The 13,674-nt window shown below is 44.0% G+C and overlaps 1 protein-coding gene across 3 annotated transcripts in view; it reads right to left on the bottom strand.

Moving 5' to 3' along the window:
- Positions 1–13,674, bottom strand: part of plcd4a (phospholipase C, delta 4a) — an 81,084-nt gene that overhangs the window by 36,524 nt on the left and 30,886 nt on the right. The window lies entirely within an intron of this gene.

Here is a 13,674-nt window from a genome sequence, read left to right as displayed (position 1 = left end):
GTATGTTTGGCAAACATAAATGTTTCAGATCAAACCAATTAAAATATTATAGCACAAGTTAACACAAAATGCAGTTTCAAAATGAAGCCATTTATTATGAAGACAGGCCCTGTGTAAAAGTGACTGGACCCTAAACCTACTAACTGGTTGGCCAGCTTAGCATCTTAGCAGCAACAACTGCAATCAAGGATTTGTGATAACTGGAAATCTTTTACAGCACTGTGGAGGAATTTTTGCCCACTCATCTTTGCAGAATTGTTGTAATTCATTCACACTGGAGAGTTTTCAAGCATGAACTGTCTTTTTAAGGTCAAGCCAGAGCATGTCAGTTGGATTCAGGTCAGGACTTTGACTAGGCTACTCCAATATCTTCTTTTGTTTTTCTTAAGCCATTCAGGTAGATTTGCTTGTCCATTTTGAATCCAGAGCCAAACCCGAGTGCACATTAGCTTCAGGTCACAAACAGATGGATGGACATTCTCCTTCAGGATGTTTTGCTACACAGCAGAATTCATGGTTCCATTTGCCACAGCAGGTTTTCCAGATCCTGAGGCTGGGAAACAGCCCCAGACCAACACACTACCACCACCATATTTTACTGTTGGTATGATGTTCCTTTTCTGACAATGTGTTTACAGCTGTGTTACTTTTATGCCAGATGTAATGGGACACATGCCTTCCAATAAGTTCAACTTTTCTTCTCGTTGTTCCACAGAATATTTTCCCAAAAGTCTTGGGCATCATCAAGATGTTTTCTGGCAAAACTGAGACTAGCCTTTAAGTTCCTTTTGCTCAGCAGTGGTTTTTGTCTTTGAACTCTGTGTCAAGGTGGGCGACCGTGGCTCAGGGGGGTTGGGAAGCGTCTGTGCAACCGGAAGGTCGCCGGTTCGATCCCTGGGCTCTCTGTCCTGGTCGTTGTGTCCTTGGGCAAGACACTTTACCCTACCGCCTACTGGTGTTGGCCAGAGGGGCCGATGGTGCGATATGGCAGCCTCGCCTCTGTCAGTCTGCCCCAGGGCAGCTGTAGCTACAACAGTAGCTTGCCTCCACCAGTGTATGAATGTGAGAGTGAATGAATAGTGGCACTGTAAAGCGCTTTGGGTGCCTTGAAAAGCGCTATATGAAATCCAATCCATTAAGGTCTGGCTGTGTGGCAGCCAGGATGAGGACCCAAATGCAGGACTGTGGAGACAAAACCTGAACTTAAGCAGCTTTAAAGATGTAATTTAAATCTTTTGATACATCCCTTTTTCATAGTATAATCTTAACGTGCTTCATCTGAATCACCCTTTCTGTGTACTCACTACGTAATTTATAGCCAAAGTATTCACTCACTGTCTCTGTACTGTTTCGCTAGCTTAGCTCGTAGCCGACTCGTTAGCACCATGGCTACTTCACCTGTCCCTCCTGCACTTTCCTGCTCATTGTGTCAGATGTTTAGCTACTCCTCGGCCTCCTTTAGCAGTAATGATACCTGTAACAAATGTAGCATATTTGCAGCTCTGGAGGCCAGGATTACTGAATTGGAGACTCGTGTAATGGAATTTCTTTTACTTATGTATTAATCACATTATTTTATTGTATAATGCCTTGGTGCCACTGGATTTTTAACATGTCTCACACCAATACTGTAAGACAAATGGTGGGGGTCTATTTAGGAAGTTGGGGGAAGCAGACAACTCCACAGGAGGGAGAGTCTTTTGTCTCTTCAAGGACTCTGGGAGGTAGCAAGGGGATGTAAACCTTAAGGTGTGAAACAACTGTGTACTGCCTTTTGTTCCTGGAGAAGGTATTTAACTGAGAGCCACACTAGGCTCAGTGAGACTCTGCTGACCCTGCCCCGTGGTCATGCAGGCTCTCCATCAAGCTTGGTTGTCTGTTCTTTGTGTGTTTTGATTAAAGAATGTTAGCTACCGCTCATCTGCAGGCTTTATTTAAGTGGAAAACTTCCACAACAGAATGGCGCTGTGAGCAGGGTGGTCCGTGTGGTCACTGAACAACGGTTCCGTGGACGGGCTGATCACCCCTGAGGGAAAAGGTACCTTTGTCCTACCGGCTGTTGAAGCAAAGGAAATGGAGGAGTCACGGAGCCGTGTGTTTTAGCCACCACCGAGATCATCGATTTTGAGGGGACTCCTGCAGATGGGTGAGTTGTAGCTAACTTGTATACAGTCATGGAGAGTTTTTGTCTGGCCGAGGGGGGGAACGCTGGCCGACTCCGGAGGAAAAAATCTTGGTGGTTTGAGACCCCAGGCTTGTGTTGGGAACGGCCCATCACAAGGACAGTGGCTCGAACACGCAGTTGGGGAGAAGCCGGCCCAGACCTGTGTTCGGTCCAAGTACGCCACAGGAACGGCGGTTCGGGTACACTGTCGGGGACCATTTCTGCGTACTACAGTGCGCAGAGTGGCGGTGTTCGTTCCTTGGTCCGTAGAAGGCAAGGGCCTCACGGGGGACGCCTCGTGTAGTAATGGGAAACTGGATCCAGTAAAGTGGCAGGCCTTCCACCAGGCGGCCAGAGACAAAACTCAATAACTGACTGTATGATAAGAACTGAGTAAATGTGTGGTGTGAGATGAAAGAGAGTGGTTGTGTGGGAAAAGTTGATGTGTGTGTAAAAACAGCGAAAAATGGGGTTCAAAATGTTGAAAATGGGGAACAGGAAAAAAGGGAAAAAAAAAGAGAGGAGTGTAGACATGTGTGTAAAAGTTGTTTCCAACTAGCAGGAGAGGGTGGTACTGCAGGCCACCAGCTCCCCTAGGGTGGACACACAAAAATTTCTTTTTTAGCAAAATTGTTGATAAAATAAGCAATAAAAATAGGAAGAGGGTTTGGTGGTTTTTAACGTAGAACAACTACAATCTTTCTGGGTTTTTAAGAAAGGGGAGTTCAGAACCAGAGAGGGGAGATGTGTTGTTTTAAGCAATGAGAAGAATGATCAAAATGTCTCAGTGTGTCACTTGCAGGTGAAGAGCAGACCCTGATCAATTTTTCACGTGCAGCAGTCGGAAGAAATTATAGGTTAACATCATTTAGAAACACTCAAGCCAAGTTTTGGCTGAATTGTTTTACAGCTTAACTTCCATGTGTTTGTCACCCTGAGAACACAAGCTCCAAGAATCTCTCCCTGAAGACAAGAAATGCAGTTCCAGAACAACGAGATGGATATCAGGAGCTCACAGCAGGGTCCTGAGCAGTGAAGAAAAGGTCCAGCAGCAGCAGCTGTGCGAGACAGCGGCAGCAAGGAGAAAAATGGCATCATCATGACTGGATGGATGGATGTGCATTTCCAATGAGCTGCAACTTCACTTTGTGTAAATGGACCTTTGAAAAGACTGTCTGAGTTGGACATTTGCCACTTTTGGAGCAAAATGGCAAGATGAGACAGTGGAAAACACAGGACAAAGCTGAAAGACAACTGACTCACTGGACTGCTGCAAGGGGGGAGAGATGAGATGAGACCACAGTGGAAGGAGCAGGGGAGAACATGGCTGTTTTAGTGTGGGTTTAGGAAACTGGGAAGAAAAACAAACGACTGCCTTGCGTGGAGAATTGAAAAGTGTCTGGAGCACCGCAAAGAGGAGAGGTACACAAAATTACACAAACAGAAAAATGCATTAATCCTACTAACACATACACACATGCAATGAAGCTCATGAAGACCAAATAGCATTTTAAGCATGCATTGCTGTTACCATCATCTTGTCCGGTTCACTTAGTGGGTTAAGAAGTGATACATAGACTAGTGAACTAGTGTTATTTTGGGGAAGGATGATTGAATCATAGCAGGGGTGAACAGGATGCTGCAGGGGGGTCAGATGAGTGGGGACTAATAGATTATTGAGTTTCTTGTTTCTGATGTGTGGGGGAGGTCTTATCATGACACACATCTGGTTACATGGGGGAAAACAAAACTCATTATCTAATAGAATATTGTTGTGTGAGGTGTGTGACTGGTGGATGAAAGTTTTGGGGATTTAGCATTTTCCTTTGGTACCATTTTGAACCTGCCAATTAGTTTTGTTTGGATCCATCATTCTAAGAGAGTATGCTTAGACAACTTCAAAAAAGAGGCCTTAATATTGTTTTGATTTTTAACAGTGCACTGAGATATTTTTTTTTGTTTGGCAATTTTCTCTTTTTGAAGCAGGCCTGCAAGATCGGGATCGAAAGCGCTACACAACATGTTGAACAATCGCAAGTGAGTTTCTCCAAAAATTAGAATGGGCTCGGGAGAAAGCCACTTATTTGGGACAATCAGAAAACAAGTCCCTGCCAAAAAGGATTCAGCGAGGTAATCCAGTCTAAATTATTTTTCTTTTTTGAAATGACGTCATTGCTGGCAGTAGAAACTTATTGCGTCACGAAAGGTTCTACTGTCAGCAAATAAAAAATGGGGACTGACTGGACTGACAAAAGCTTTTACTGACTTGACACCAGTATGCAAGTTTGCACCTCCACCTTGACCTGACAAAAGGGTGGATGTATGTATGTATGTTTCTTTTTACAGGAGCAGAAAGGTGACAGCAACAGGTTGCATGGGCTTTTGGGCCATGCTGGTTTAACCTTTTAATTGCCACTTTCTGTGTCTTTGAATTTACCAGCGGTGTGTTATTCATGACCTTGTATTGTTTACAGTGCAGAGGTCACTGTGAGAAAGTGTGCATACAGATGCACTGCGCTAACATCTACATCAGTTTTTCCACAGCAGAGGGTTAATCGTGGGATCTAATCACATGATTTACAGCAGGACACACCGCTGGCTAATGTTTTACCTTTTCTTAAGACAGGGCCTGGAGTGAAACTACTCCAGGGGAGAAGCCCTGGGAAGTTTTAACAGACAATGCACAACTTCATTGTGCATGTCTAATTGTGTTAAGCTGACATAGGGCAAAAGAGGGTTTTCTGTGGAAGCTTTAATTTTAAAGGACATCTGCAGGCTTTATTTAAGTGGAAAACTTCCACAACACTCGGCTTCGCACCCTTCATTCACCCGTAGCTAGCCAGGCCCCTGTAGCTGGTGCAGCCGAAGATAGCGTAGGACCCGCTAGCTGTTCCCCGGCAGACCCCAAGCAGCTGGGGAAAGAGGGCAGCTGGGTGACGGTGAGGAGGAAGCATAGTCCTAAACAGAAGCCCCAGGTACACCACCAACCCGTTCATGTGTCTAACCATTTTTCCCCACTCGGCGACACACCCGCCGGGGGTCAAACTCTGGTAATTGGTGATTCTGTTCTCAGACATGTGAAGCTAGAGACACCAGCAAACATAGTCAATTGTCTTCCAGGGGCCAGAGCAGGCGACATTGAAGGAAATTTAAAACTGCTGGCTAAGGGTAAACGTAAATACAGTAAGATCATAATTCACGTCGGCAGTAATGACACCCGGTTACGCCAATCGGAGGTCACTAAAATCAATATTGAATCGGTGTGTAACTTTGCCAAAACAATGTGGGACTCTGTAGTTTTCTCTGGTCCCCTCCCCAATCAGACCAGGAGTGACATGTTTAGCCACATGTTCTCCTTAAATTGCTGGCTGTCTGAGTGGTGTCCCAGAAACGATGTGGGCTTCATAGATAATTGGCAAACCTTCTGGAGGAAACCTGGTCTTGTTAGGAGAGACGGCATCCATCCCACTTTGGATGGAGCAGCTCTCATTTCTAGAAATATGGACCAATTTATTAAACCCCCCAAAATATGACTATCCAGAGTTGGGACCAGGAAGCAGAGTTGCAGTCTTACACGCCTCTCTGCAGCTTCTCTCCTCCTGCTACCCCCCCAAACCCCCACAAACCCGTCTCCATAGAGACTGTGTCAGCTCCCAAACAGACAAAAAACAAACTAAAATCCAGCAATAAACAACTTAAACATAAAAAAATCCCAAAGAAAGAACAATACAGTATCCACATCTGAACCAAAGAGTAAAACAGTGAAATGTGGATTATTAAATATTAGGTCTCTCTCCTCCAAGTCTCTGTTAGTACATGACTTAATAATTGATCAACAAATTTATTTACTCTGCCTTACAGAAACCTGGTTGCAGCAGGATGAGTATGTTAGTTTAAATGAATCAACACCCCCGAGTCATTCTAACTACCAGAAATCTCGAAGTACAGGCCGAGGGGGCGGTGTGGCAGCAATTTTTCACACCAGCCTATTAATCAACCAAAGACCCAGACAGACTTTTAATTCATTTGAAAGCCTGATGCTTAGCTTTGTCCACCCCAGCTGTAAAACTCAGAAACCAGTCTTACTTGTTATCATCTATCGTCCACCTGGGCCTTACACAGAGTTTCTCTCTGATTTCTCAGACTTTTTATCTGATTTAGTGCTCAGCTCAGATAAAATAATTATTGTGGGTGATTTTAACATCCATGTAGATGCTAAAAATGACAGCCTCAACATGGCATTTAATCTGTTATTAGACTCAATTGGCTTCTCTCAAAATGTAAAAGAACCCACCCACCACTTTAATCACACTCTAGATCTTGTTTTAACATATGGCATAGAAACTGAACATTTAACAGTGTTTCCTGAAAACCCTCTGCTGTCTGATCATTTCCTGATAACATTTACATTTACAATAATTGATTACACAGCAGTGGAGAGTAGACTTTATCACAGTAGATGTCTTTCTGAAAGTGCTGTAACTAAGTTTAAGAATATAATCCACCCACTGTTATCATCTTCAATGCCCTGTACCAACATAGAGCAGAGCAGCTATCTGAACGCTACTCCAACAGAGGTCGATCATCTTGTTAATAATTTTACCTCCTCACTACGTACGACTCTGGATACTGTAGCTCCTGTGAAAACTAAGGCCTCAAATCAGAAGTACCTGACTCCGTGGTATAATTCTCAAACACGTAGCCTAAAGCAGATAACTCGTAAGCTGGAGAGGAAATGGCGTGTCACAAATTTAGAGGATCATCATTTAGCCTGGAGAAATAGTTTGCTGCTTTATAAGAAAGCCCTCCGCAAAGCCAGAACATCTTACTATTCGTCACTGATTGAAGAAAATAAGAACAACCCCAGGTTTCTCTTCAGCACTGTAGCCAGGCTGACAAACAGTCAGAGCTCTACTGAGCCAACAATCCCTTTAACGTTAACTAGTAATGACTTCATGAACTTCTTCACTAATAAAATTTTTATCATTAGAGAAAAAATTACCAATAATCATCCCACAGATGTAATATTATCTACAGCTACTTTTAGTACCATTGATGTTAAGTTAGACTCTTTTTCTCCAATTGATCTTTCTGAGTTAACTTCAATAATTACTTCCTCCAAACCATCAACGTGTCTTTTAGACCCAATTCCTACAAGACTGCTCAAAGAAGTCCTGCCATTAATTAATGCTTCAATCTTAAATATGATCAACCTATCTCTAATAATCGGCTATGTACCACAGGCCTTCAAGCTGGCTGTAGTTAAACCTTTACTCAAAAAGCATCTCTAGACCCAGCTGTCTTAGCTAATTATAGGCCAATCTCCAACCTTCCTTTCATATCAAACATCCTTGAAAGAGTAGTTGTCAAACAGCTAACAGATCATCTGCAGAGGAATGGCTTATTTGAAGAGTTTCAGTCAGGTTTCAGAGCTCATCACAGCACAGAAACAGCTTTAGTGAAGGTTACAAATGATCTTCTTATGGCCTCTGACAGTGGACTCATCTCTGTGCTTGTCCTGCTAGACCTCAGTGCTGCGTTCGATACTGTTGACCATAATATCCTATTAGAGTGATTAGAACATGCTGTAGGTATTACAGGTACTGCGCTGCAGTGGTTTGTATCATATCTATCTAATAGACTCCAATTTGTACATGTAAATGGAGAGTCCTCTTCACACACTAACGTCAATTATGGAGTTCCACAGGGTTCAGTGCTAGGACCAATTCTGTTTACATTATACATGCTTCCCTTAGGCAGCATCATTAGAAGACATAGCATACATTTTCACTGCTATGCAGATGACACACAGCTCTATCTGTCCATGAAGCCAGGTAACACACACCAATTAGTTAAACTGCAGGAATGTCTTAAAGACATAAAGACCTGGATGGCCGCTAACTTTCTGCTTCTTAATTCAGATCAAACTGAGGTTATTGTACTCGGCCCTGAAAATCTTAGAAATATGGTATCTAAGCAGATTCTTACTCTGGATGGCATTACCTTGGCCTCCAGTAATGCTGTGAGGAACCTTGGAGTCATTTTTGACCAGGACATGTCCTTCAACACACATATTAAACAACTATGTAAGACTGCTTTCTTCCATTTGCGCAACATCTCTAAAATTAGAAATATCCTGTCTCAGAGTGAGGCTGAAAAACTAGTTCATGCATTTATTACTTCCAGGCTGGACTACTGTAATTCATTATTATCAGGATGTCCTAAAAACTCCCTGAAAAGCCTTCAGCTGATCCAAAATGCTGCAGCAAGAGTCCTGACAGGGACTAGAAAGAGAGAGCAGATTTCTCCTGTTTTGGCTTCCCTTCATTGGCTTCCTGTTAAATCTAGAATTGAATTCAAAATTCTGCTCCTCACATACAAGGTCTTAAATAATCAGGCCCCATCTTATCTTAATGACCTTGTAGTACCATATCACCCTATTAGAGCACTTTGCTCTCACACTGCAGGCTTACTTGTTGTTCCTAGAGTATTTAAAAGTAGAATGGGAGGCAGAGCCTTCAGTTTTCAGGCCCCTCTTCTGTGGAACCAGCTTCCAGTTTGGATTCAGGAGACAGACACTATCTCTACTTTCAAGATTAGGCTTCAAACTTTCCTTTTGCTAAAGCATATAGTTAGGGCTGGACCAGGTGACCCTGAATCCTCCCTTAGTTATGCTGCAATAGACGTAGGCTGCTGGGGATTCCCATGATGCATTGAGTTTTTCCTTTCCAGTCACCTTTCTCACTCACTATGTGTTAATAGACCTCTCTGCATCGAATCATATCTGTTATTAATCTCTGTCTCTCTTCCACAGCATGTCTTTATCCTGTTTTCCTTCTTTCACCCCAACCGGTCGCAGCAGATGGCCCCGCCCCTCCCTGAGCCTGGTTCTGCCGGAGGTTTCTTCCTGTTAAAAGGGAGTTTTTCCTTCCCACTGTCGCCAAAGTGCTTGCTCATAGGGGGTCATATGATTGTTGGGTTTTTCTCTGTATTTATTATTGTGCGATCTACTGTACAATATAAAGCGCCTTGAGGCGACTTTTGTTGTGATTTGGCGCTATATAAATAAAATTGAATTGAATTGAATTGAATTATTGCCGATAACTACAAACTAAAAATACAAAACACTAAAGTCTTGGCATGGTAGCTAGACACTAGAAAGCAAAACATGGAGCACACAGCACGGGGGGAACATGACCGGAGGACTACATGAAGACTGATGATGTGATGAGGAGCAAAGACAAACTGAGGACTTAAATACACTGGATAACAAGAGGATGGGCAACAGGTGGTAACACAGGTCATATCGGACTGAGGAGACAAAGGATGAAATATAAGGAGATTAACATGGGAACAGGTAAGGGAGACGAAACAGAGACATGGCTAAGACACAAAGAGAGAGGGAGCAAGAGACACAACAGGCTGGGGAGACTAAGGTGTGCGCTAAAGACAGAACACAGAGATGAAGACTATGGGAAATGAGAACAAGACTGACATACACAGGAAACAAAGGGAAAGGAAAACACTCAGGGAACTAGACCAGAACCACAAGGGAAAAACACAATCAGAAAAAACTCATAAACAAAAGAAAACTGAACTAGGAAATTTAAATTACTGTAGGATAGGGGTGTCAAACTCAATTGCACAGGGGGCCAAAACTCAAGGCACACTTTAGGTCGCAGGCCAAACAAGATAAACATTTAGTGAACACCATAAAACAATGTTTTTTAAACATGAATATGAATAAAAACAGACAGGAATATTATTGCAGAATAAATAAACTTAAAAAAAACCTTTAACTTTAAATATTTTTGCTGTCCACAAAAGTATATCCTGTCAAAATTATGTATGTTAGAAATATGAACATGCTGCCAAAAACCCCAGAAAAACAAAACAAAACATGAAAACATACACAAGGTTTGAGCCGCATGTAGACAGAGCTGGGGCATTGCTTCAGGAATGGAACTAATAAACTGTGTGGACCATTCAGTGTCTTACTTTGCCTTGAGTGTCCCATTACACTGCAGCACCATCTGAATCTGCACAGGTGCAGTTTCCATGTCAACTGTAAATGGGTTACGAAGCAGCTCGAAATGTTCTTTTTGTGCTTCAAAATCACCAAAGTGCCATGCAAACTCAGTGCACAGTGCGCTCAGTTTATCAGCAAAGTCCGCTGACTTGGTGCAACATTACTTGGCAACAGGGAAAGTGAGGCACGTTGCACTGGTGCATTTGTAACAGCTTCACTTGAAATGCCTTCACCGCATCATACATGCCATGTCCATGAACTGACAGATTTCCTTGCTGAGCTCAAAAACTCTATTAAGAACTTTTCCCCAACTCAGCCAACGGACCTCTGTATGATAAGGAATTTTGGCGATCTGAATCTATTTCCCACATAAAAGACTGAAATTGACAGTGATCGTAACCTTTAGCTTGGATAAAATTTATGGTTTGTGTTTCCTGGTGTATGATGCAGTATGGTATCCACAGCAAGAGAGTATGCAGAGAGAGCTTAGGGGACTGATAAGGAATGGGAAGGACAGCTACAGGCAGAAGATGGAGAACCAGCTTCAGCAAAACAATGTTGGTGAAGTCTGGAGAGGCCTCAGAACCATCTCAGGCCACAAACATCAGAACTCTCTGCCTGGGAGGGATGTGAGGTGGGCAAATGAACTGAATCATTTCTTCAACAGATTTGATTCAGCCATGAGGCAGTCTCCAACATCGGCTGCAGACTCACCCACCCCCACTGCTGCTGTTCCACCTCTGACACCTCAGACACTTCACACCTCCTCTATTCACCCTGCTCACTCCTCCCCACCCCCAACAACAGCATCCAATACACACTCAACACAAGGCTCCAGCCTGTCTCTCTCAACCACCCAGGTTAGGAGGGAACTGAGGAGGATTAAAGCCAAGAAGGCAGCGGGTCCAGATGGCATCAGCTCGAGGGTCGTCAGGTCCTGCGCGGACCAACTGTGTGGTGTGATGGAGCACCTCTTCAACCTGAGCCTGAGGCTGGGAAGAGTCCCACAGCTCTGGAAAACCTCCTGTGTTGTTCCAGTGCCAAAGACTTCACGCCCCAAGGACCTCAACAGCTACAGGCCGGTGGCTCTGACATCCCACCTGATGAAGACCCTGGAGCGGCTGGTCCTGGCTCAGCTTCGGCGCCTTGTGAGCTCATCACTGGACCCACTTCAGTTTGCCTATCAGCCTGGCATTGGAGCGGATGATGCCATCATTCACCTCCTACATCGTTCCCTCGCTCACCTGGAGACCGCTGGGAGCACTGTGAGAATCATGTTCTTTGATTTCTCCAGTGCCTTCAACACCATTCTTCCCTCGGTTCTGAAGGACAAGCTGGAGAACTCTGGAGTGGACCATCACCTCACTACCTGGATTTTGGACTACCTCACCGACCGACCACAGTATGTGAGGACTCAGGGCTGTGTGTCGGACAGGGTCGTCTGCAGTACGGGGGCCCCACAGGGAACGGTTCTGGCTCCGTTCCTCTTCACCATCTACACTGCAGACTTCTCCCACAACTCCACCCAGTGCTTCCTGCAGAAGTTCTCTGATGACTCTGCAATAGTCGGCCTGATCACTGATGGGGACGACAAGGAGTACAGAGGACTGACTCAGGACTTTGTGGACTGGTGCCAGCTGAACTACCTCCAGATCAACGCCAGTAAAACCAAGGAGCTGGTGGTAGACTTCCGCAGGCACAAACATCCTCCACTGCAACCACTGAACATCCAAGGTATGGACATCGAGGCTGTGGACAGCTACAGGTACCTTGGTGTTCATCTGAACAACAAACTGGACTGGACTCATAACTCAGACGCCCTCTACAGGAAAGGGCAGAGCAGGCTGTACCTGCTTCGGAGACTCAGGTCGTTTGGAGTGGAGGGCCCACTCCTGAAGACCTTCTATGACTCTGTGGTGGCCTCAGCCATCTTTTATGGTGTGGTCTGCTGGGGGGGCAGCATCTCTGCTGGGGACAGGAAGAGACTGAACAGGCTGATCCGAAGGGCCAGCTCTGTTCTAGGATGCCCTCTGGACCCAGTGGAGGTGGTGAGTGACAGGAGAATGGTGGCTAAGCTGTCATCCCTGTTGGACAACATCTCCCACCCCATGCATGAGACTGTGAAGGCACTGAGCAGCTCCTTCAGTGGGAGACTGCGGCACCCACGGTGTGGGACGGAGAGATTTCGCAGGTCTTTCCTCCCCACTGCTGTCAGACTCTACAATAAAGACTTTTGTAGCTGATCAAACACACAAACCCACACATGTGCAATAAGACTGCTATACGTGCAATTCTTCTTCTGACGAAGTTGTGTTTTTGTATTTTCCTACTCAGTTGTATATAGTATTTGTATTTCTATTTTATTCTATTGTATATATTATTCTATTCTATTTTATTCTATTGTATATAGTATTTTATTTTATTTTATTGTATTTTATTGCATTCCAGTGTTTTCTAATTTCTGCTACATAACTTTGCACTTTTGCTGTAACAAAACAAATTTCCCACCTGTGGGACTAATAAAGGCCATCTTATCTTATCTTATCTTATCTTATGCAATAACGTCTTTGCTTCTTTCACACAACTGTGTTCATAAATCAGAGGCCATCTCAGAAACCTGATAAAACATCATATTTCTGCTCAGAGTCACATTTGCCAAAATCTGCTTTTTGTCTGGACACAAACGTTGCACACCTTCATCATGCCACTCTTCAGAAACTCTCCATGGGTATATGTCCGGGCTGATTTGTTTATCTCCTCTGCTTACAAAACAGCTCTGGTGAAAAAATGCCTGAAATGTTAGATTCTTCTTTAGCTTTCCTACTTTCTGTAGTATTGTGTATGTTATTAATGCCTCATGTATAACAATAATAATAAATTATATAAAATGATCTCGTGGGCCAGATATAAATGTATGCTGGGCCAAATAAGGCCCGCGGGCCTTGAGTTTGACACATGTGCTGTAGGAATACCACAATAATGAATAGCCAAGATTCAAAACTCCACAAATGCAAAACACTGGGTCAAAAACCCAGGACCATGACACTCTGCCATGCAGGCCATTTTTGCTCAGTCTCTTTCTTATGGTGGAGTCATGAACACTGACCTTAACTGAGGCAGCTGAGGCCTGCAGTTGTTTGGATGTTGTTCTGGGGTCTTTGTGACCTCTTGGATGAGTCATCGCTGTGCTGTTGGGGTAATTTTGGTCTGCCACTCCTGGAAAGGTTCTATGTTTTCGCCATATGTGGATAATGGCTCTCACTGTGGTTCACTGTACTCCCACAGCTTTAGAAATGGCCTTATAAGGCCATAATAAAGCCATATAATGGCTTTCCAGACTGAGAGATCTCCATAAATTTGTTTCATATTAATTCCTGAATTTCCTTGGATCACAGCATGATGTCTGGCTTTTAAAGGTTCTATTGGTCTACCCCACTTTGTCAGGCAGGTCCTGTATAGTGATTTCTTGAATACGAACAGG

Source organism: Oreochromis niloticus, linkage group LG23 (assembly GCF_001858045.2).
Source record: "Oreochromis niloticus isolate F11D_XX linkage group LG23, O_niloticus_UMD_NMBU, whole genome shotgun sequence".
NCBI classification, from domain to species: Eukaryota; Metazoa; Chordata; class Actinopteri; order Cichliformes; family Cichlidae; genus Oreochromis; species Oreochromis niloticus.
This window is presented reverse-complemented; position numbering and strand designations above follow the sequence as displayed.